The sequence below is a fragment of the Macrobrachium nipponense genome, chromosome 21, assembly GCF_015104395.2.
Source record: "Macrobrachium nipponense isolate FS-2020 chromosome 21, ASM1510439v2, whole genome shotgun sequence".
NCBI classification, from domain to species: domain Eukaryota; kingdom Metazoa; phylum Arthropoda; class Malacostraca; order Decapoda; family Palaemonidae; genus Macrobrachium; species Macrobrachium nipponense.
This window is the reverse complement of record NC_087212.1, coordinates 36,779,742-36,806,059: the sequence shown is the minus strand read 5'-3', so window position 1 is coordinate 36,806,059 and position 26,318 is coordinate 36,779,742. Positions and strand designations below refer to the sequence as shown.

At 44.1% G+C, this 26,318-nt stretch overlaps 1 long non-coding RNA gene across 1 annotated transcript in view; it reads right to left on the bottom strand.

Moving 5' to 3' along the window:
- LOC135197938 (uncharacterized) overlaps positions 1-26,126 on the bottom strand; it is a 102,900-nt gene extending 76,774 nt beyond the window's left edge. The window contains exon 1 of the long non-coding RNA XR_010310683.1: positions 25,930-26,126. This is a non-coding gene — a long non-coding RNA (uncharacterized LOC135197938). The remainder of the gene's footprint in view (positions 1-25,929) is intronic.
- Between the last annotated feature and the right edge of the window lie 192 nt (positions 26,127-26,318).

The window sequence follows — 26,318 nt, the reverse complement described above, 5'->3', positions numbered from 1 at the left end:
TCCACTTCCCCAGCCAACCACGTACACTTCTCCAGCTTCACTTTCACTCCAACCTCTTCCAACCGTTCTAACACCTTCTCAAGCAGTTCCACATTCTCCTCAACAGTCTCACTTGCAATCAAAACGTCATCTATAAACACGTCACCTTCCTTCTATCAAAACCAGCCAAAACTACAATTCATCGCCCTCTGGGAAGGCAGCAGGCTCATTAGCCAATCCAAAACTTAACCTCTTGAATTGATAGTGGCAGCTACCACTCGAAAAAGCCTAATATGGGCCTGCTCCCTCCTCAAGAGGCCATCTGGTAATAGCCCTTACCAAATCCAATTTTGTGAACACTCTCATCCCATGCATCTTATACACACAATCAGACACACATTCATCGGAATCGCTCCTTCACAGTCACTTCATTCACCTTCCTGTAATCCACACACATCCTCAAACTCCCATCTGTCTTGCGTACTGGGACTATGGGACTATTCCAAGCACTCTCACTCCTCTCGATCACTCCCACTCTCTCAAGTTCCTCACACTGTTCCTCAATCTCTCGGGCAATAGGCGCAGAAAAGTGCGTGGGGACGCTGATATGGGGGTATATCGTCATCAAAACTATCTTGAATTCTGGAAGCTTAGATCCCCTGAAATCCTCGTCACCCCGATCTCAACGCACCCCGCCTATCCCACAACATCTGCATCAACCGCTCCCCTCTCGTCATCACCAACATTTTCATCCACCTCAATTCTTTCTCTCAACTCATCATACTTCCACTCATCACTTTTTTTCATGTTACCTGTCATCACCCGCCGCACCCTAACATATCTTTCGTCGTCCAACATCCACCAACGTATACAACAACCCCCACACAATCACCCTCACGTATACCCCGCACTCGCTTTTTCCTAACACTCAGCAATGAGGCCACAAAAACCCGAGGATTCTCCATATCCAAAATCCCGTCGTACACATGCACACTCGCTCTTTTACAAACTTGTTCGCATCCACACCCTCAACCACATAAAGCACACTTGTCACCTTTGACAATCCAAGACCATCGGGCCACGCAACTTTCACACTAACAACTTCTCCAACTTCTCGCGGCACTTTTACACTCTTTCGCAACCAACGGCACTCCCTTCCATATTTTATTGCTTACCCCTCCATCCCTATCCAAGTACAACTCTCCATGTACATTCCCCTTCCTATGCAATCAATCATATTCCTGCTCGGATGGACCACCATCCCACACTTCTTCAGGAACCTGTATCCTAACAACATATCATACTTATCACTCCTTCCCTCGATCACACAAAAGTCACCTTCATCCATCACTACCCTTCGATTTTCTACATTTTCACGCAACATTCCCACCACAGGCATACCCAAATTTCCTATTCCTCGTACCTCCCCTTTACATTTCCTCAATTTCACACTCACTTCCGCAACTTGTCACATCCATTCTTAAAAAAGAACACTGACACTGCACCAGTATCAATCAAAGCAACCAAACACACCCCTTGCACCTCACTTTTACACTCATACATTCATGAGCTCTTCCTCCAAACCCTTTTCATGCAACAATCCTTCACGCACATGCATCACTCTACTGACCGCACACCAGAGGACCCACCCAACTGAATCCCCTTTGTACCTAGTTTCCCGAACTCCCAACCTGACTCATCCTCTTTCGCCTACACACTACTCCACATGACCTTCCATTCCACACTCAAACACATTTTGCCCGCTGTTCCTTACACATCCTAGCATAATGCCCATTCTTCCCGCAATTACCGCAAACCTCAGTCACACGAGTACCTCGACATCCACTGCTAATATTGCCCTACTTGCCCACACCTGTAGCATTTAATATCCCTATCCTTCTTACACTTGCTCACTAAATGCCCTGTTTGCCCACAACACCCGAAGCAAGCTCCCCCAACACCCACCGACATTCATTCTTCCTGTGCCCTAGCTTTCCACATCTTGTAAACAATGCTGCTCTCGTTCACGACTAACCGACCCTACTCTTCCAAAGCTTGCACTCCGATCTCTTCTTAGGGCTAACCATACTTACGTTACTGGCTCTAACGCTCCTATCAACCATTTCGCTCTGCCATTCGCCTTGGCCTTCCTTAAAACTGCCTCCTATAGCTCTTAAACTCTGGTATAACATCAGCCACTTCAGTCCTAAATACTAACACTTCTACTCTCTTTCATACACCTATCCAGCTCATAATCCTCTACTACTTCCAAAATGTCGTTCCACGACAACCTTTCATTCGTCCATCGCATTTTCTCCTTACGTTTCAGATTTACAAACTCATACACACTCTCAGGCACAGTCGCCAACAACTTCCTCACTAACTCTTTACACTCATTTATCCCTTCATCCCCAAACTTTTTCCTGGCTAATGTTTCCAACCTGCACACATACATTGACAACGACTCACCAACATTCATTCTTACCTCATCAAAACCATGTTTTCTCCTATATCTAACACTACTCCTTATCCTCTTTGCCTGTTCCACAATCCTGGCTTTCACACTCTCATAAGGCACATTCCCCACACTCATCACTACCCCATACATATTCAACAAAAATCCTGTCAAAAAGCTACCCAACTCTCTTGCCCAGACTCTCTTGTTATCCCCATACTTTGCCTCACAATACCTCTCATATTCCTTAAAAAAATCCCCTATGTCCCTACTACCATATTCCTCGTATTGTGCACATCTAGGTATCTCTCTCATATATACAGCCTTTCGTACTTCCCGCTCACTCTCACTTTCGCTACTTCCACCATTCTGATCCCTCTTAACCTCGTCCGAATACAGCGAATCAACTTCCATACTAACATCCATGCTCCTCATTACGCTCTTCTTGCCCTTCTTTCTACCCACCTGTTTCCACTCACCGCTATCTAAATCACTCTCAGCCCTTTCCCCAATGTATTCAGTCCCAGTCTCATCCTGTCCGTCACCCTTCCTAACCTTCTTTCCCTTAGTCGTCTTCTTTTCGTCAGCCCCCTTCTTATTCTTGTCCTCAGGTTTATCCTTATCCTGTCTCTTTCCCTTCTTTCCTTTACCCATCACAAACAAGTCACCTTCGTCACTCGTAGTTTCATCCCCTCGCTCTTCCACTGTCTTTACCACTTCTGGCCAATCACAAGACCTAGTAGGCCTACCCCCTACAGCTCCCTCTCCCATGAACCCCTTCATCATCTCCTGCACTGCATTCATCATCACTAAGAATTTTTCATCCATTTTCTCAACCATTCTCTCTTCCGCTCCTTTCACTTCTTCTTTCATTTCCACTTTTGCACTCCTTAGCATTCCTCTCATTTCCTTTTGCACTCCTTAGCATTCCTCTCATTTCCTCTAACTCGCTCTTCAGCTCCTCACACTCTACCCTCAACCTCTCATTATCCACTTCCAATTGTCCTCTTACTTCCCTCTCCAACCTTAACTCCTCCTTCAGCCTCTCCAACCTTAACTCCTCCTTCAGCCTCTCCACCTCACTCAATCCTTCCATCCCAAACTTTCTCACCAATCAAACACTAGCCTAGACCAATTGTCCTGCAGCTGCCACACCAGCAGTCCCTGTTCGGGCGCCAAAAAATAATGTGGCGGGATCACAAAAACAAGTAACCTCCCACATAAACTTAACCTGTCTGGGCTATCAAACCCACCCTCAATCACACTTTCCACTTAACACTAAAAAACACAGCAGGACAATTGCCCCAATACCTACATACAGAACAAAAAACACAAACAGGTACTCACCGCTGGCTTCTGATACCTAGGACTAGGCTGTGCTGTCGTCCACTGGATATAGGCTATAGGCTAGCCAACACACAACCACCGCCGACAACCAAACACAAATCAACCACCCGGGACCCACAACCCCACAAAAACTCAGTAACCCAACAACTAAATGCAGATGAACACCAACCGCCTGAAAAAACACGACAACCACACGACTTACAGCAGTACAACAACCCGCCAAAACCAACCCTGCCCCAACCACCACTAACAGACACAGAAAATGCACCAACAACCTTCTTAACCTCACCACAACCAGACAGACACACGCACAACAACTTCACAACCCCAAAATCTATCAAATAACACCCAAACAACGAAACACCAAAGGAAAAAACTGCTGCCAAAACCAACACTGACTTGACCAGACAACTCTCGTAACAGACTTCCATTGACTACCTACAGAGCGCCACAACAGACATGCTTCCGACCGCCATCTAACCACTCCCATTCATTCTTCCACCAATCTCTCTCTCTCTCTCTCTCTCACACAACCTTTGGAGATGTTGTCAAATATAAACTAAAATTACTCCTCCATACTGTATCATACCAGATCCCCGCCTTGCCGCAAAGTCTTGAAGGAGGCTGGGCAAAAGAAAACTTTCCTTGAGCTTTTCTAGACTCCATCCAGTCTTGCACCTTCTTAAAAGCTCTCTTAGTCGAAAGAGACTTTGTCATTTTAACAAATCCAGGAGTCTTATTTGTTTTTGACAATGAAAACTGAGAATGAGGCGACCGAGGTGCTGCGGGTTGAAACTCTTCTCCAAATGAATCCCGAAGCAATCGAACCAAAACTTGATAATCGGAAGAATCTGACACAGCGGGTTGATCCCCTTCCGTTTCTTCTGAAATATTACTCAATCCTCCCTCATCTATCGGAGTGACCAAGGGGACTCCCGAAGCTGGAGGTACAAGTCCTTTCACTCCGACCTTTAATGAAGATCGCTGTTTTGACGTGCAAGGAGCATTCTGAATATTAATATCTAAAGATTCAGATAAAGCGGTACCAATCTCTTGCTCTTTCTCTCGATGGGAGTCTCTTCGAAAAGCTGATTGCAGGTGAGGTTCCATACTAATACCTTGTTGTGATACCTGATGAATATCCAAAAAAGCGTCCGTTTGAACGTCACGCTTGGCATCCGTCCGAGCGTCACGCTTGGCATCCAGCCAAGCACCACGCTTGGCGTCCAGGTGAGCATCACGCTCGTCGCTCAGCCGAGCGTCCCGCTTGGCGTCCAGGTGTGCGTCACGCTCGGCGTCCATCCGAGCGCCACGCTTGGCGTCCAGGTAAGCGTCACGCTCGACGTCTATCCGAGCGTACCGCTTGTCTAAATAAGCGTCCCTGTGAACACCCCGCTCCTTCCAAGCCGAACTAGGAGCGTCGAGTTTCTCAGACTGCAGACAGCCTCGTTTCGCAAACACAGGATCGTCCGTTCTTGGATAAAGCGAGCCTCGAGAGTCTGGGCAAAATTTCTTCCTTTCGATCTCAAAATTCCTAGTAGGAATTTTTTCATGCTCTTTCTCCAACTGCAGGTGAGACGTACGAAATCTAGAATGAGTACTCACAGGCGAAAGAGACGATCGGTCCGCCTGTGTGGGAGACCTCTTAGATCTTTTAATCGGTAATTTATCATCTTTTCTTCTCGGGCGAATTTCTGATTCTCTCTCAGCCAGCAACGAAGCAAGTTGTTGCATCGACCTGATAACACTCTTTGTTGTAGAAGATTCTTTTTCAGGAGAAAAATGAAGTTTTTATTGTAAAACTAATATTGTAATACCTACCTGAACACCTGAATAAGCCCTGGTCACTTACCAGCCCGAACCATCATTTATTAAAAATTTACCAAATCTTTGGTTAAAATAAACGATCAGTGTTGCCAATCTCCTGGCAAACACCCTCGTTACCTAGTTACCAGCCCACCGCTGGTAGCCCTGGCTCACGGGCCGGTCACACCTGCCCTCTCACGTCAATCATAACTCAATAACTCTGTATGAGAGGGGAGGAGGGTGGGAATCATTCAGGTGTTCAGGTAGGTATTACAATATTAGTTTTACAATAAAAACTTCATATTGCAATACACCCCCTGAACACCTGAATAAGCCGGTTAACAACATTAATTTGGAGGTGGGAAATCAAATCTACCCGGCCCTCAACTATACCAGTTGTCAGTCAATATATTTGAGTACGCGGGTCAGTCTCAAGTTCATTTGTCACTCGTCCAAACTAATCTCCCATGTGTGGCCTTCTAGGCCTCCCATATGAGGTGGAGAAAAACTCCCTGCACCTCTACCCTAAGGTCAAAACTCATTGAGTGCGGGAGGGATACAAACCTGTTTCCTCTCAGCTGGCTATGTGCCTCACCTGGGTAGAGGAAAAACTGAAGACCTCCCATGTGGCTCTCGGCCTCTCATGTATGGAGGGAAACTGAAGACCTCCCATGTGGCCTTAGGCCTCTCATGTACGGAGGAGACAACCATGTCCATCGGTGCGTCTGCGACGGTGTCGTCGATCGTAGTGATGTCCTCTCTTGTAGTGTTGTACCTGCCTGTCTGTACTCTGCCTGGTTGGCACTTGGAAGAATACCCTCAGATAGACCCAGACATGTTCTTTCCTATCTGTCCTAATACTTAAAATCCTCTCGTGATATATCATATCATGAATACCTTATACATATTCCTAATATTCGCTCCCTACTCTAATACTAACTAAGACAGCAAGATTGTTGGGTTTAAAAATAGAATTTAGGCCAAAGGCCGAGTATTGGGACCTATGAGGTCAGTCAGCGCTGAAGGGAAACCAAATTGACAAAGTTTGAAAAGGTGTGACAAGAAGAAAATCCTCTGTTGCACAATGAGCCAGTGGTTAGGAGAGTGTGGAAAATAGGATGAGAGAATATGAAATCAGAAAAGGTAAGAGAGAGAGAGAGAGAGAGAGACAGAGAGAGAGAGAGAAGAGAGAGAGAGGAGAGAGATAGAGAGAGAGAGAGAGAGAGAAATTACAATCGTCTAACATCTCCACCTCCGTAAATTGCACCCTCTTCTAAGTTAAAAGGGTATTATCTTAACGATAATATACTCGTATAACTCCGTACAGCTCATGAACAACCGAACGAGAACTTGTTGCTAATGCGGTCGACTCCTCCATAAACATCATCTTTATTGTTATCGATCAGCGTGTGACAGGTATCGAATCCGAAGCAACATCCGTTATTGTATTCATCCGCGTGCGACGGTAATTACTGTATTCATGTTATAAATGCAGCTGAAGCTAATAAGGCAAAATTACGTCCATCAGCAACCTGGACAGAAGTCCCGAGCTTTTGTATGAATTCAAACGCAGCCGTGGTAAAAGAAACTAAAAGCATGAAAGAGCTCATTACTGTTGTTTTCACACAGACAAAGGATTAATAAAGTATATAAAGTGTAAGGTTCGTAATACCTATGAAAACGAGTGAAAAACGAACGGAATCCTAAATTTAACGCCATCTAACCCGAGGGAAAAACTAGCTTCTATGAGACGTATCATTCAAATTTTGGTCTTAAAATTACATCGTAAGACGAAAACAGTATGACTTCGTTCCATAAGGTTAAGTATCCAGATATTCATTAATATGACTAACTAGGGACAAAAACATTAGCTGAGACCAAGTGATATGGAATTGGAATCCTGGAAAAGGCCAAAACAGACTAGCCGGCATCCTTGTCTGTCTAAGAACACACCTCCTTACAATAGTGCTGTTTGACGACAAGCTAGTGTAATTGTAATTAAATTGAAAAGTAATAAATAATATAATTTAAAAGGTAATTAAATTAACTTTATTAGGCCTATTATTAATTTCAGTTGTCATTGTAATTTGATAATACGACTGGTAATAATTTGTAACTGTAATTGACATAAGCGCAATGTAATTTACTGACGGCAAGTAGTCTGTTAAACGTATGAAGACGTCATACATACGAATTCCTTATATCTGACATCTATTATGCCCCAAGGTAGATACCTCATTGACTATGTCAAATGTCAACATAGTTGAACACACGTCTCCTTCAAGACGTTTGTACAAACTTGGCATAAGTGAGTGTTGTTACGTTAGTCATTTTAGGCAATCAAGAGAGAATGAGATGGATACGGCGACGCAAACCCATATTCGTCATCCGCTGATTCCAGCGTGAATGACTGCCGAGTTAGTGTTTATACTACGCTAATATGATGATGCATATAATACAATTATAATGCTTTAGTCGGACAGAATCCGATCTTCATTCTGTTCGATTACATTCATATTAATTATCCTCAGATCGGATTCTCATTCGTTTTCAATTACACCTGTACTGAATTATCCGAAGTCAGAATGCCTTGAGCCTACAGCGTTAGCCAAAATAAAAAAATAACTACCGATATGTTGTGCAGAGAATACTTTAGGCTAGGCTGGGCTACTGAATATGCATACCATATATCATCGTGAACACTAGGCTAACCGTAGTTAATTTTATTCGATTTCTCTCCATACTGAATATCGTAAGTCAATATGCATTGAACGGAGAATTAGTTGATATTAACAATTATCGTATCGTATAAGTAGAGGAAAGTAACCATTAAAGACGAAGGAGCATATCTGAAAGACCAAACCATGGCCTAAAAGCTTCTGATGCAAGGAAACTCGAAGCAGGAAAAAGCCTAAAGATGCTCTAAGGGACACTGTGCCTCTATATAAACTACTACTTTTAATAGAAAACCGACCCGAAGAAGCCTGCACTTCTCTTCCTAAACTAAACACTATGTAGCCTATTATTCCCTACTCGTCTATATCTGACCTAAGTTTTATCATCCTGAGAACTTACACATCGAGGGAAGGGGAATCTGCTGCCAAACATGACTGCTCCGCGCCAGGGGGACGGCGGATCCTGCCCTGTGGGCTTGCGGATCCCCATAAACCCCCAGCACCGGTAGGGCTGGTTCTGGAACAGGCAGGGGAGCTGGAAAAAGAACGATTAGTAATTTCAGTATCCCTATTGCTCGATCTATCCTCACTTAATCTTGACATAAAATCGGTAACAGAGATGTCATACTCGATGTCAGCCTACTCTCAAGTCTCTTAAAGAGCACTGTCTCTAAGTCTTTATCTTGATCTACGTTAGTCTTCTTCCTGCCTACATTACTTCTTAATACGAGACCTTTCCTACGTTTGAGATACCCTACTAACATCTGGTCCAAAGACCACTCCTGACATTCCAAACATCTGGTCTTTACATTATATTGAACAGGCCTACAATTTAACGCATAAGGAATGAACTATCGTGTCATAGGGTACTCATCCTTTCTTGCATTGTTGGCAAAGACGATACGTTGTTGAACTTCCGCTCGTTGTTTTCTGTGATGTCGTGGCCGAGAAGAATGCAGTAGTCGATGTCGTAGCTTGTGTTGTTTCTTCTTTTGCAGAATCAATGTCTGATGACAAGGTATTAAGAGCAATCCAACCGTAATCCAAAGGGATGCGTAATTCGTCACCAAAATCAATCAAATCAAAAGTGCAAATGAAGGCCGGGCAAGACCAAAAAGGAGTTCGCTGTGGATACATCTGTACTCCACCGAACGATAAGTGATTGACGTGAGAGGGCAGGTGTGACCGGCCCGTGAGCCAGGGCTACCAGCGGTGGGCTGGTAACTAGGTAACGGAGGGTGTTTGCCGGAGGAGATTGGCAACAATGATGATGTTTATTTTAACCAAAGATTTGGTAAATTTTTAATAAATGATGGTTCGGGCTGGTAAGTGACCAGGGCTTATTCAGGTGTTCAGGGGGTGTATTGCAATACTGATCCTATGAGAAGGCGAGGGGCGAGGGGAAGGCCTATCCCTTCTCACAAGACCCGTTCTAGTTCTATTCTTAGAACGACTGGGGCGCTCCAAGGCGTCCTCGTCAGATGACATCATAATTCTCCTTTGAGGAGTCCATGCAGCAAAACTCTCCGGTTAAGACCGCAAACCAACAGGAGAAAAAGGACGTGAAGCGTCTTCTTCCCTGCGATCGAAGACTCTCTGGCCGCCTGTGCGACCACCTGAGTTTTCGATCTTTTTTGCAGTGGAGAGTAATCCAAGCCTCGAGGCGAAGCCCGTAACGAAGAAGAAGCGCAAAGAGACTCTGCGCACTCCTCTGAGAGACTACTGACGATAGCCGCCTGTGCGACATTTAACGTCGTAGCTCTTTTCAGAGGACGCGAGCGTCTTCTCATGCTCCAACTCCTGTTAGGGGAGGACGCCTCCGAGGACGAAAAGCACTCGCGGAGGATACGCGCACTCGCACACTCTTTGGCAGCCTGGGGATCGTCTACAGGTTCTGCCGAAGGGTACGCCAAGATTGGTGGGGGTTCCCCGTAACCCTCCTGCGGCTTTCGACATGTCTGTCTTCCTGGGCACTTGGAAGTTCGACAGAGGTCCAGGCCTAGAGGGCATTATAGGGCCGATTCTGACGCCCCCTCCACAAACACTGGGGGCACTTTCACTGCACTTTTGTTCACTAATAATGCTTTTACCTCCAAAGCGAGCAACTTTAGATTCTAGATTTCATATTGATTCCAGAATCGTAGAAAGGGCATTTTGTCTTCCACTGATTTTTTCAGGGCCGAAGGCACAACAGATTTAGGTTGTACCAATTACTGAATGCATAGTAGGAGAACCTTACTACCCTTACTTCTACGACTGATACACTCCTGGAGGAAGACCTCCGTATCCTATCACGCTCCAATTTCCGCACATAGGATTCATAAGCCTTCTGACCCGAATCAGACAGACATTCACACTCCTTACAACGGTCATTTATAACACACGTATGTTCTCTACAATTACTACATATTGTGTGTGGGTCTACCGAACCTTTCGGTAGCCTCACCTTACAACCTTCCATACAACACTCTGGTGCTAGATGAACTAGTCCCAGACATCTTAGTTAAAGGAAAAACCAAACCAAATTCAAATCCAATCCACTATCAGCGTATGCCTAGTCACAATCCACGTTCGATAACCAAAAAACAAACAGGATACTCAAGTAACAGAGAAGTTTCGAAAATCCTAGACGGAGGTGTTGAAAACAGTTGTTATCAACACCGGCGACAGAAAAAATCTGGATAGAAAATGGGAATGGTCCTGGACACCCGCCTCCCAGAGGCGGGAATGGGAGGGTACTAAACCACCTGGCCAACCACTGCGTGTGCCGGGAGTTTTGAAATTCTGTCGGACTTCGGAGAAATACAGCTATATATATATCTGCTGGGTAAGTTTCATGAACAAAATGGGGTATAGTTATTTTGTAGCTCTTAGCAGTGACTTCATTGAAGGTTAGAAAATGGATATGTACAAATAAATTTACAACACTGTGTGAGCAGTTACATACCTTTACATACATAGCCTATACCTATGATAACATTAAGTGTACCCCTAGGAAAGATTTTTAGATCTGCCACTGTAGAGGGCCTAATAATAAATTAATACTTAGGCTATCTATGATAAATTACCATGAGTGTCACACTATAGGTTAAGCATCTAGATTACATTAAAGAAACTTAAGAACGAAGTAAAAACTCAAATACCGAGACCTGGTAATAAAGTAAAAATACCATTGGCTTCTCCCGTCCAGCTTCAATTTCATTGGAATCTTCACGACCTCCTTTACCCAGTCCATCCCTCAAGTAACTCCTAGGCCTAGTAAATACTAGGCAGTACTAAGTAAACTCATCCCCATCTACTACAGTGTAATAAAATAGGTAGGCTATCAAGGCAAATTCTGTACTTTCTGCAACTTAGCAACTAACTAGTAGGCTGTCTTGGTAGACCCATACAGGGTAAACAACCGACTGGACTGGCCAATATACTGACTACCGCGTTTGTGGCTACCCTCCGAAAAAGTACTTTAACACGTCCTGACACCGGAGATGGTCATCAGTCATGAGTTGTTGGTGGTGATAGCACTAACAGGAATGTTAATAAAAAATGGCCACAGGGAAAGCAAAAACATAATATATGAAACTCCATGTATGGACAGTCCCTCTCTTTATCTCGGACAGTCGAGCATGGGCTTAGAAGTAAGATTACACCAGCATAAATATTCTGTAAAAACTGGGCAAACATCTAATGCAATATTCATTCATTTAAGTGAAATAACCACCAGATAAATTGGATTGGTAGTTCAGTAATTACTAGATCAAAAGATGTCTTATCATGAAATCTTTTAGAATCTGCCATAATACAACTTACTTCCCATTGTAATTTTAATATTAGTCGTGGCCTGTTTCATTTAGACCCTTGTATTTGTATCATGTTTAAGATTGACCTCAAAGATATAAGTACAGACTTAAATACAAATTAGATGCCTTAGAGATATCTTTGTTGTATATGTATGTTTAAAATGTTTTGTGAATAAGTTTTTGTTTACCAAAGATCTGAATTGGTCAGCTGTCGCCCTGTATAATCTTTTAATTGTCTTGTCCCTGTGCCTGAGCAGTTGGATTTAATCTTTTTATTCTTAAATTGTACCCATGTTTATGCTTGTTCGGATAGGTTACTCATTCTCCAGGTGTGCCAGATTCTAGGTACTAATCTCCTTATAATCCCTATCTGTCAGTTATACAACCTTTCCTGTACTGTAAATTCCTCATGTAAGTCAGTTTGTTTGCTAAGTAAAGGACGTTAAGTCGAAAGATCTTGCAGAGTTATTTCTACAGACGCACTCCGCACGGACTGCAAGGAACGTAACCGCAGATACGAGTCATACGACATCCACTAGGGATTGGAGCGTCCAATGTATTTCGCCGTGTTTAGTACTGGACCCTGGGGTTAATTACAGTTGTCCGAATAAATATTACTTAAAATTCTTGTTCAGTAGGTAAAACTGCATAGAAAAACCGCAACTGCCATAGTCTAGGCCGCCGCAGATAAGTACCCTAGATCTACCCTTGCAGAAACTCCGTCGTTTATTTTTCCTTTGTGGCTTATACCTTTATCTTTTTCATTATATATATATATATATATATATATATATATATATATATATATATATATATATAATATATTAATTAATATATATAATAATATATATATATATAATATATATATATATATATATATATATATATATACTATATTATATATCTATATATATCTATATATATATATATATATATATATATATATATTGATAATTTATGAATTTTGATCATATGTTGCTTGAATTATAATTTAACATTTCATCGTGCATTTATTTCACATGGAATTCACTGTTGCCAATTGGTTATGTGTTCACCCTCCAAAACTGGGGTATAAGACTTAACACAAAACGTGAAAATTAGTAAAATTAGCCTATGTATTTGAAGTATATATACATAAATATTAAAGGAATGTTTTATCAAGCAGTGTGCTTGCCAATAACGAACTGGATATAGGTACGGCAGCCGTATCCCTGATTGCGATGGATATTGGTACGGCAGTGTATTGCGCATGCGCGAAACCCTTGTTTACCGAGGACGACTGAGGCATATCAGTGACAGCAAGAAAATGAAGGCAAAAATGAGATTGGTTATGTTACAATAAGTTTCATACATACTTACCTGGCAGATATATACATAGCTAAGACTCCGTCGTCCCCGACAGAAATTCAAATTTCGCGCCACTCGCTACAGGTAGGTCAGGTGATCTACCGGCCTGCCCTGGGTGGCAGGACTAGGAACGTCCCCGTTTTCTATCATATTTTCTCTCTTCCACCTGTTCTCCTGCGGGGCAGGCTGGGTGGGCCTTTAATTGTATATATCTGCCAGGTAAGTATGTATGAAACTTTATTGTAAACATAACAATCTCATTTTCATACAATCAACTTACCTGTCAGAATATATACATAGCTGATTGGCACCCTTCGGTGGAGGTAAGAGACAGCTTCTATATGGAATAGACAGGTAAAACAACATATGTTGAGGTATAAAATAAAACCTTGGTTCCTACCTGATAGGTGGTAGACTTCGTGGGTGTTTGCCCAGTAGTCTGCATCACCTCAAGAAACTTTAGCGAGATAATATGATCTATGGCCAAGAGTTCTTGTGGGTCTGCCGATGGGGTCTTATCCGCTTACTCGGCAGAGCCAATAAAAGGACTTTGTCTCAATGGGTGCTGATCCACTTATATGACAATACACCTTATGAAGGAGCACACAACCAATCCCGACCACCTGATCCTAACCATATGTTAGAACTAAGGATTGTTACGAGTTATCCCCGAACTCGTCACAACACCGTAACTCAAAACCACTACGCACACATACATAATTTCAAAAAAAAAAATTATACTCAACTAATTGGATATGACAAGAATTCTATTGAACAACATAGACGGCCGCCCGTGCGAGCCTAAGTCCTCTCCATTGTTCGAGAAGAGACTCGACCATATCCAAAAAAGAAGAAAAGTATATACATTTAAGGAAGGTGTTGTCGGCTCCCGTACCCAGAATCGTATCTGCCGATACGAAAGGACCTAGAGAAAAACACTTCTCATATGTCACACGCACGTCTTTCAAGTAATGAGATGCAAATACTGAGTTGCATCTCCAATATGTCGTATCTATGATGTTTTTTAAGCGACATATTCTTCTGAAACGAGAGAGACGTCGCTATAGCTCTCCCTTCATGAGCTTTTACCCTCAACAGTTGTAACTGTTCGTCAGGACAGGCCTTATGAGCGTCTGTAATGACGTTTCTTACAAAGAATGCCAGCGCATTCTTGGACATTAGTCTCGTGGGGTCTTTTACCGCGCACCAAAGACCTTGTCTAGAACCTCCCATCTGATGCTTTCTCTGAAGGTAGAACTTCAGAGCTCTAACAGGCATAGAGACCTCTCTGCTTCTCTGCCTACGAGACTCGACAGTCCTTTGACTTCGAATGACTTAGGCAGGGATTCGTGGGATTCTCGTTTTTCGCTAAAAACAGGGTCTTAAACGAGCAAATAGCCGAGTCTCCCTTGAATCCTACTTTATCTGCAGAGCATGTAATTCACTAATTCTCTTGCCGTAGCTAAAGATAATAGGAATAGGCATTTTGCTGGTTATGTCTCTAAACGATGCCAGATGAGGAGGTTCGAATCTTTCGATGACAGATACTTGAGGACTACGTCTAGGTTCCAGTTCGGAGGTACTGGTTCCTTAGACTTTGAAGTCTCAAAAGACCTTATGAGATCGTGGAGATCTTTATTATCTGCCAGATCTAATCCTCTGTTCCTGAATACAGCCGAGAGCATACTTCTGTATCCCTTTATTGTGGATACGGCTAGATGAGATTTGCTCAGGAATAGCAGGAAATCAGCAATTTCTGCTATAGAGGTAGTGGAGGAGGACAACTTCTTGGATCTACACCACCTTCTAAATACCTCCCACTTCGATTGGTATACTTCGTAGTGGAGGTTCTGCGTGCTCTCGCGATCGCGCTTGCCACTTGCGCAGAGAAAAGCCTCTCGCTCTGACAAGTCTTTCGATAGTCGAAAGGCAGTCAGAGCGAGAGCGGGGAGGTTTTGATGGTAACCTCTTGAAGTGTGGTTGTCTGAGAAGATCCGTCCTTCTTGGTAGGGATCTGGAAAGTCTACGATCCACTCTACCACCTCCGTGAACCATTCCTGGGCCGGCCAAAAGGGGGGCTATTAACGTCATCCTCGTCTCCTTTGACGCCACAAACTTTTTCATACTAACCCCAGGATTTTGAATGGGGGAAAAGCATAAACGTCTACTCGAGACCAATTTAGCAGGAAGGCGTTCTACCATAAGTGCTCTTGGATCTTCCACGAACCGAGCAAAACACTGGGAGCCTTTTTGAAATGAATGTTGCGAAGAGATCCACATGAGGAGTCCCCCACAGAGACCAGAGATCGAGACACACTCCCTCGTGTAGTGTCCATTCTGTATGAAGGACCTGGTTCCTCCTGCTGAGCCTGTCCGCCCTCACATTCTTTACTCCCTGTACGAACCTTGTCAGTAGGGAGATGTTCCTGTGAGACGTCCAAAGTAATAGGTCTCTCGTCAGCTCGTAAAGGAACGAGGAGTGCGTCCCTCCCTGTTTCCGAATGTAGGCAAGTGCGGTGGTGTTGTCCACGTTTACTTGCACTACCTTGTTTGACACCAGAGGTTCTAGGCTCTTCAAAGCCAGATGTACGGCAAAGAGCTCTTTGCAGTTTATGTGCCAAGTCACCTGTGCTGGTTCCCAGGTGCCTGACACCTCTTCTGAGCCTAATGTCGCTCCCCAACCTTTCTCCGACGCGTCGGAGTACAACACTAGGTCTGGGTTCTGTGTTTTTAGAGAGATCCCTTTGTTCTCTTTCCAGAGGGGGCAACCACCATTCCAGGTGCGATCTTATCACTGGAATGGGAAAGGGAAATACGTCCGAAAGCTGTCCGGTTTTCCAGCTCCAAGACTTCTGAGGAAGAATTGAAGCGGACGTAAATGCAGTCTTCCTAGTGGGAAGAACTGTTCGACGCGAGGAAAGGGTCCCTAGAAGGCTCAACCATTCCCTCGCCGACGTATGTTCCTTCCCTAAGAAGAGAGAGACTATCCGCAAACCTTTTGCGATTCTCTCTTGCGAAGGAAATACTCGAAAACCCCGAGAATCCATCCGAATCCCCAGATAGACTAGGTCTTGTCTGGGGGTCAGCTGAGACTTCTCGAGGTTCACGAGCAATCCCAACGCTTTGATCAAATCTAGAGTTAACTTTAGGTCCTCCAAGCACTGTCTCTCTGATCTGGCCCTGATGAGCCAGTCGTCCAGATACAGAGAGACATTTACTCCTTTGAGGTGTGAAGAAACCTCGCCACATTCTTCATCAGGCTTGTGAAGACCTGAGGAGCTGTGGACAGGCCGAAACACAAGGCTCGAACTGAAAGATCCTTCCCCCCGTCATGAAACGGATGGTACTTCTTCGATGAAGGGTGGATCGGGACGTGAAAGTAGGCGTCCTGGAGATCTAGAGACACCATCCAATCTCCTTGTCGTAATGACGCTAGGACTGAAGCAGAAGTCTCCATGGAGAACTTCTCCTTCTGAACAAAATTTGTTCAGAGAGCTGACGTCCAGTACTGGTCTCCAGCCTCCCGAGGCTTTCGCAACTAGAAAAAGGCGATTGTAAAACCCCGGGGAGTTGATCCAGTACTAGTTCTATCGCTCTCTCTGTCCCACATTTGTTCCACCATCGATCGAAGAGTATCCCTCAGCACAGGATCCTTGTACTTGGCTGATAGTTCCCTTGGTATTGACGTTAGGGGGAGGAGTGTTCAGGAAAGGGATACGATATCCCTTCCTTATGATAGCCAATGAAGACGCTGTCTGCGTTTATCAGTGTCCAGGCCTCCACAAATCCAGGAGCCTGGCACCTACTGGTGCTTGGAGGAGAGATGTTTCATTTTTCCCTTTTTAAAGGGACGAAAGGCAGACCTACCTCTCTTCTCCGGAGCCTTCCTTCTTGTGGGAGGTCTGGAGGTCGGACCACCTCGAAAGGGCTGCACTGATGTACTAGGTCCTTTCTTGTCAGATGCAGAAACAGGTTTCTTCTTCCTAGCTGACTGCGTCAGAAGATCTGAGTCGCCTTCTCAGTTTTTTAAAGCGTGAGCAATGTCCTTCACTAACTGAGAAGGGAACAAAAAGTCAGATAGAGGCGATACAGTAGAGCGGCCCTCCCCTGAGCATGAGAGGACTGCCTTTGTTAAGAAGGCGCCAATATACCGTCCTTTTCTTTAAAAAGACCTGCTTCAAACAATGAGGAGATTTCAAAAGATCATCCTGTACCGCTTTGTCAATGCAAGACAAAATGCATAACAGAGCTTCAGGTTCGATTCCTTCCGAATCATGGGCTTTCTTGGACATCACCCCAAGGACCAATCTAAGAAGTTGAAGACTTCCAATACATGAAAGAGTCCCTTGAGGAGATGATCCAGTTCCGAAATTCCCCACGTAATTCGTGCTGAATTGAGACTTTGTCGACGTGAAGCGTCAACTAAGGTCGAAAAATCTGCCTCTGTTGTAGAAGGGAGAGCGATACCCATATTCTCTCCCGTCTGATACCAGATGCCTCTTTTCCCGCAGCTAATCTTGCTGGAGGCATGCAAAAGACTGTCCTGACTAAGTCTTTCTTAGACTTCATCCATGAGTCTAAGGATTGTAATGCCCTCTTCATCGAGATGGTGGGTTCATTTTGAGAAAAGACGAAGGCTTCTTCGTCTTAGCACTGGAAAAAAGAGAGCGAGCGCGGAGAAGGAGGAGCGGCAGGAGTCAACTCGTCTCCATACTCCTCAAGAAGCAGGGTAGTCAAAACCTTATAGTTAGACAGACCCTCTCTTCCATGATATTCATCATCCGAGTTTTCCTCCAACTCGGGATCTATATGAGCCTCCGTTCTCCTTTCCGAACGTTCCTCTTCTGGAGGAGACAAACTCCTAATAGGAGAGGGCTAAGGGAATGATAATCCTTCCTCTTTCCCGCTCTAAAAGACTTGGAAGGCGTCACAAGCTCCGGCTCTCTTTGAACTTAGAAGACGCTTCCCGCTTGTATGACGCTTCCCGTTCGCCAAGCGTCCTGGCTGACGTCTCTTGCTGACGTCTTGATGACGCTTCGCGCCTGGAAGACGCTCCGCTCTCCAAAGGCGTCCTACTTGGCGTCACAATATTGGACGGAGCGTCACGTCTAAGATCCGCTTTCAATGACGCTTCACGTCTAAAAGACGTCTTACGTCTCTCTGGCGTTACGAAACTCTCGTAAGCCCCCGTTCTAGCTCTCGAACTCGAAGCTTCTGCAAGACGTTTAGCAGCTTCACGTCTGTCTGACGCTTCTCGTTGAGCAGGTGAGAGAGGACGAGACTTCTTAATTGGAAGCGTCACGTCCTTCCGACGGGGCGCTAAAACTCCCACAAGAGATGACAGTTGTTCTTGAACTGCCATAATTATCTTTCTTGACGCTTCTCCCACGTCCAGTGCATGACGCCTTTCGTCATCACTCGGGGGAGAAGAATGAAAGGGTACTTCCGCGTACGCGTCAGGTGACGCTGACGCCACCTTCGCTTTCTTAATAGAAGAAGGAGCGTCATCTGAGAAGCGCTCTGGGCTCGAATCTATGTCAGGCTTCATATGACGCTTCAGCGGTCTCGACAAGTTCGACTCCTTCCACCCTCGTTTAGGTGAGGGAGAGGGAGAGGACGAGAAACACTCGCGAAGGACGCTTTTTCTATAGCGCCCTTGAGCCGCCTGCCATGAAGCAGAGCTAGCTGAAGGGACGTCTGACCGTGGGGATTCCCCACGACCTCCTTAAGGCTTTCGACTTTCCTTCTCCTGGGTGGGCATGGGAGCTTGGAAGAGGTCTAGGCCTGGGAGCGTCGCAGGGACGATTCAACGCCCCCCTCCACAACACTGGGAGAACTCACTTCACTGAAATGCTCACTTTCACTAGCCTTACCTTTGAAGTCAGCCATCTTGGACTTCATGTCTCTAATAGTAGCTTTCAGATGGCGATTTCCGCTGCCGAATCCGAAAAAGCACTCTGAGAATGAGATATATAGGGAGAATCTACATCAGTAGGATTAGAATTATCCGTGAAAGGCTCAATAGGCCTTGAACTCACACCTTTCAGCCGTCTAACTCTATCCCTCTCTAACTTCTTCAAATAAGAAGTCAAAGTCTTCCACTTCTTCTGCATTCAATCCCTCGCATTCCTTACAAGTATTATAGCAGAACACTGAACCCCCCTACATTTACGGCATACAGTGTGAGGATCAACCGAAGCTTTCGGTATCCTCACCCTGCAGCCTACATTCACACACATTCTCACACTCACATTTGAATCAGACATACTGAGAAAAATCCAAAAGAGTTATCCAAAAACAGTCCACAGTAGCGAATGCCAAAACACGATCCAGATACGTCACCAAAAAGCCGAAAAACGATGATCAAAGGATGGAAATATGAATCTAAGTCAGGAGGTAATAGCAACAATGTTGATACCACGGCGACAGAGAAAATATGATAGAAAACGGGGATGGTTCTAGTCCTGCCACCCAGGGCAGGCCGGTAGATCACCTGACCTACCTGTAGGCGAGTGGCGCGAAATTTGAATTTCTGTCGGGGACGACGGAGTCTTAGCTATGTATATATCTGACAGGTAAGTTTGATTGTATGAAAACATGTTTTCAGGTTTGCAACAGCTGGAAAAAGACAATAAGAACGTTATGAGGAGGCAAAGTTCCAGAAATGGTATATCCGCAGGTTACGAACGATCGAATCGGCCCTGAAAAGAGCTCCGAAGAGAAGATTCAAAGATTGAAGCTTAGCTAGTAAGGTAGTGCAGCAGTCAGTAGTGCGTCCAATATGGGAAACATGCTGTTAAAATGGATCTGATTTGGATGATTGCTTAAGATTGATTAGGCCGTTTACCAGAGGATTGACTTTGGGTAGTTTTCGGTAGATCTAGTGTACCTATCCGCGGCGGCCCAGAGTATGGCAGTTGCGGTTTTTTCTATGCAGTTTTACCCCTGAACAAGAATATGAAGTAATATTTATTCGGACGACTCTAATTTACCTTTGAACTCTATCTACGGTGGAAAGGGATTCCATGGGAACCGGGGTTTTGGGTGGGTGGGACAAAACCCTAACTCTATCCTACGGTAAGGGGGACCCCCAGTGGGAACCGGGTGGGTTTTTGGGTGGGGAGAAACCACTTGGGGGTGATTTTGCCGTGTTATTGTGGTATTTCCCACATTTATCACTTTCAAAAACACGAAATACAGGCGGAAATAAGAGATAACAAAACTAGCGATAGTGGAGCCGTTCCACATCCATATTCGTCTACTACTACTACTACCACAACACTGAATCCTACTACGCATGCGCTAACTGTAAGGGAGCTTTTTGCCTAAACTCAGATCTGCTTAGTGAGGAAAGAAATGGGGGTTTACGGGAGGGATACATGTATTTAGCCAAACACGTTACAGTTATGACCCCTACGTTGCTACCTGGGACTGAGTGAAGGATTGGGTGGTACAGGGTTCCCAGATTTGGCAGTTTCTCACCAAAATTTGGCTTTTTTTCCTAATTTGGTGGGTAAAAATTCACTTTGGCTGTTAGTGGTATTTTGGCTGGTTTTCAAATACTTTCTATTGAGCTAAACACTGATCCCACGTTTGAGGAATAACTCCCCAGATTGGGAATTTTTGAAGGTTTTCAGGAAAATCTGGGGAATTTGAATAGGTTTTCAGTAAAACTTGGTAACATTTCAGCAAAATATGTAGATGAATTAAAATAAAAATCACACACACACCAGACGACCACAAAACAGGCCGCCGGCCATTCTCAGAGAACGAGCCTCATTTCAAAATTTCAATTGTTTCCATTCGTTTGTTTCCTTGTCCTGTATTCTTATATTAGTTTATATTATCTAACTAAAAACTATGATGCCGCTATACAAGCATATATATGATAAAAAAATATACATTTATAAAGATAAAATAACGCACATATTTGCCGGTTATTTGGGTTGGTTTTGGATTTCCATTTGGCGGGATTTTGGCTGGTTTCATGGTGACTTTGGCTGGTTGGTAGTGGTGTCATCTGGGAACCCTGGCTGGTAACCATACGTTGAGTTACATAAAAGCATTTACCTAATTTGTTTATTAAACATGGTTATGTGAATTCTAGTGTTTATTCCTTTTCATTTTTCCCATAGTATTGTATAATAACTGTTTTGAAATATCCCTACCTAATCATTTCACCATATATAACTTGAAATATTATGTTATAAATTAGGACAGACACCTAAAAAATGCCTACGTGTTGATATAGACTCAGTTTTATGGACGTTTCGATACCTACCTGTTACGTGAAATTGCACATTGCGTTGCATATTACATACACACTCCCTATCATTTATACACAAGTCAATCCCTCCCCTTTCCAGTATTCACGACTGGCTCTTTACGTTACACCATTTACAATGCATTTCTCACCTGATACCAATGTCTAGATTAAAGTTTGCCATTATTTTATAAAACTACATTTAAATATATTCCATTATACACTTTACAGACATTACAATTTACACCTCCCTTCCAGTTTCCTTACTATTATGCAGTTATGTATGGTTACTTTTTACATTTTACACTTCCACACCATCAAAGTTAGGTATATATGTCATTTTACCTACTGGGGGCCGAATCCCATCCCCCGGTTAGGACAACATACCCTTAGGGTTAGTTTGTTATATGTTGGTTTACCTACTAATTTACTTCCTTGAAGGGGGTTACCCGGTTAGGCTAGGTGGGGGTTAGTTCTTCAAGGGTGGATACCGGGGGGCGGGGTGGGGGGGGGGGGGGGGGGGGGGGGGGGGGCGGGGGGGGGGGGGGGGGCGGGGGTTGGTTAGGTTACATTCCCTACTTGGTTACCTACTAGGTTAGGTTTGGTTAGGTTACATTCCTTACTAGGTTAGGTTAGGCCTTTAAGGGGGGGTACGGGGGGCGAAGCCCCCATGGTCAGGCAATATTCCCTACTAGGTTAGGTTAGGTTTAGGTTGGTTAGGTTACATTCCTTACTAGGTTAGGTTTAGGCCTTTAAGGGGGGGTACGGGGGGGTCGAAGCCCCCCTGGTCAGGCAATATTCCCTACTAGGTTAGGTTAGGTTGCGTTCCTTACTAGGTTAGGTTAGGCCTTTAAGGGGGGGTGGGGGGGTATGGGGGGGCGAAGCCCCCATGGTCAGGCAATGTTCCCTACTAGGTTAGTTTGAGGTTGGTTAGGTACATTCCTTACTAGGTTATTTATTGGCCTAGTATTTCCCTACTAGGTTAGGTTAGGTTACGTTCCTTACTAGGTTAGGTTAGGCCTTTAAGGGGGGGTACGGGGGGCGAAGCCCCCTGGTCAGGCAATATTCCCTACTAGGTTATAGGTTGGTTAGGTTAGGTTGGTTAGGTTACATTCCTTACTAGGTTAGGTTATAGGCCTTTAAGGGGGGGTACGGGGGGGCCGAAGCCCCCCTGGTCAGGCAATATTCCCTACTAGGTTAGGTTAGGTTAGGTTGGTTAGGTTACATTCCTTACTAGGTTACGTTAGGCCTAGTATTTCCCTACTAGGTTAGGTTAGGTTACGTTCCTTACTAGGTTAGGTTAGGCCTTTAAGGGGGGTACGGGGGGGGCTTGTCAGGCATTGTTCTAGGTAGGTTAGGTTAGGTTGGTTGGTTAGGTTACATTCCTTACTAGGTTAGGTTAGGCCTCCTTTAAGGCGGTACGGGGGGCGAAGCCCCCTGGTCAGGCAATATTCCCTACTAGGTTAGGTTAGGTTAGGTTGGTTCCTTTAGGTTACATTCCTTACTAGGTTAGTTAGGCCTTTAAGGGGGGGTAACGGGGGGGCAAAAGCCCCCTGGTCAGGAATATTCCCTACTAGGTTAGTTAGGTTAGGTTTGGTTAGGGTTACATTCCTTACTTGGTTAGGTTAGGTCCTAGTATTTCCCTACTAGGTTAGGTTAGGTTTTACGTTCCTTACTAGTTAGTTTCCTTTAGGCCTTTAAGGGGGGTACGGGGGTGGGGGCGAAGCCCCCCTGGTCAGGCAATGTTCCCTACTAGTTAGGTTAGGCCTGCCTTTAAGGGGGGGTACGGGGGTGAAGCCCCCTGGTCAGGCAATATTCCCTACTAGGTTAGGTCAGGTTACATTCCTTACTAGGTTAGGTTAGGCCTTTAAGGGGGGGTACGGGGGCAAATTCCCCCTGGTCAGGCAACATTGCCTACTAGGTTAAGTTCCCTACTAGGTAAGGTTACATCCCCTGCCTAGGTTAGGTTATGTTAGGTTGGTTTGGTTCTTTAAGGGGGTAAGGGGGGTTACCGCAGGCCCAACCCCACCCCTGGTCAGGCAACATCCCTACAAGTTTAATTAGTTTTGTTAGCTATATGCTAACCTATGTTTAATTGGTCTTTTGTATTTATTAAAACAACTATAGGCCCTATACACATTTACCACCCAGACTTAAAATCCACCCCCCCCTGGGCCCGTTATATATGTTTATTTGTATTATTTCATATTTTGAACCCATCCCACATTTCATTTAAGTTCCTTAACTACCCCCACCCCCCATTTGTTTTACTTTTATTACCCTTAACATTGCCAACTTATCTTGTTAATTGCTTGTTCATTTACCTCAGCCCCACCCTGCCTCAACCAATAGCATCAAAGCATTTTTACTACTCACCCCACCTCTCCTACCCTGTTTTCTACGGTCTGGCCTCCTGCCACCTCCTAACTGTAGAACTCCAACACTGTTGAATCTGCCGCCATGACATCCACTGCTGCATCTACTTCACGCTCGCCCCAGCCCCTCACCAGGACTCTTTGCCAACTTCATGTAACAATTGTTACATGAGTTACAAATTTTTATTTTTCTGCCTTTTACTCAGGTAATTATGATCGACTAATCGGTTTTTGCCAGGACCATGGCCTCCTGAGAAAGCAGGTCTTTTGCCCCATTCAGTCGACTCCAAGATACGGGAGGAGAATGTATAACTTCGTCGGGTGCTTGGCTGTTGCTTATTTCAAGCTGCATTTTGAGGAACCCAAGACCCGCCTCCACGCATTCTTAAAAGCAGCTGCTGCTGTGTACCTCCACCCCTTTAAGGTAAGGTCCAAACATTATTCTTAATTATTATGTTTTAGGAAAGTGAGTGTTAGGCTTTCGCCGAAAGTTGCGTCAAGGTATGTTACTATTCAGTGGGGTGCTGCTAAGACAACTCGTACCTTCCACCTTACCCGCCCACCCTCTGTGCGTTACCCCCCCCCCTTAGTGAACATATGGCTCCGTGGTGGTTGGGGGATTTAAACATGGCAGCTGTGTTTACATTGCCTTCACCGTAACGAATACTTGGTACCTTCCTATAGGACGTTCTTCGGTGACTTAGACTATGGCAATTGACCTTTTCTATGTTATTTTAGTTGCTTTACAAGGGTTGTAAGGAATATTTTGTTCGTTTGGTTGGAACTAAAACTTTAATATACCTTTGAGTTTGGTGCGGCTATTATGTAACTTTCAAAGGTCAATTACTGCTTAGTTACAGCCAGCCCCCCGAATGGATATTACTTTTAAACTCTTGTACAGTAACTCAAATAACATAGGAATCAGTCAATTGCCATAGTCTAAGCCACCGCGGATTGCTTCTGTAGAAATACCTTTATTTCTGGTATACAGTTACTAAAAAAATCAAAATACTAATATAGACTTAAATTAATGAAAAGTGCAAGCAAAAAAATTTTTTTTTATAATCCAGTAATCAGTCATCTGCTCCATGATGGTTTTCGGCAGCCAGATGTACGACAAGGTTAGAAAAATTGTATATCTACTTTAGAAATACCTGTAATTTTCAGGGTAATTTGGTTGCAAAAAAAAAGGGAAATAGGCTAATAGGAATGAAATTAAAATATTTAGAAAGTAAACAAAGTTTAAGGTTAAACTAAATAATGAGTACAGTAAACAATTAAGGGAATAAAGCTTTGCACCTCATAAAACACCTACTCGCGTGCTGCCCGAAACTGTGTTTGTGGAGTGCTTATTTTAGTTTGTATGGCACTTTCATATATCACATTATGTTAACGAAACTTCAATCTTTTGAATGGTATGCTTAAAGATGTAATTGTATTCTTGTTTCATCAATAACTAAATATCGAGTGAATAAGGCCGAGCCACGCGATGACGATGGATTGACTGCGGTTGTTTACCCTATTACTACTACTAGGTATTCCTCGGCGGCCTAGACTGTGGCAGTTGCGGTTTTACTATGCAGTTTTACCTCCTGAACAAGAATTTTAAGTAATATTTAGGCTATTCGGAAGACTGTAATTAACCCTCAGGGCCTCGTACTAAACGCGGCGAAATACATTTGACGCCCCAATTCCTGGTGGTTTTCGTATTCGCAGGGACGAACGATGCGGAATGCTTATATAGAAATACCGCTATCTTTAACCACTCATTATACCACCCTCCCTCTTAAAAGGATTTACCTACTATCATGTTGTAATTTTGGTCGCCATGTTGCCTAGGTTTGGCTTGTACTACAAGTAGGCTAGTGTACATATAATAACTCACCTTGGAAAATTATTGCAGCAAAAGCAGAGAGTTACAATTGAAGCTCTGCTAATTAATGCCAACTATTCAAGTATTTACTAGACCTCGGTTCGGTTCTCCAACAACAAATTTTAAAAAATCAAAAGATTACTTCGACGAACTACAAACAAAGTCATAAGTCCTACGGACTACAAACCGTGGCCCGTGGAACGGTGGGAGCTTTGTATTCCCGGCTAAATCTCTGCGCATGTTATACAACGGCACACCCACTCTCGAGTAGGCCTCTTTCATATACTGTGAAAATTACGAAACTCCAATTACGCAACAGCAAACCATTCCCTCGTCGATTTAAATCCTATTAAACTTTTCCTATTCACCCGTGAAACTAAAACGTATTTCCAAAAGTTATC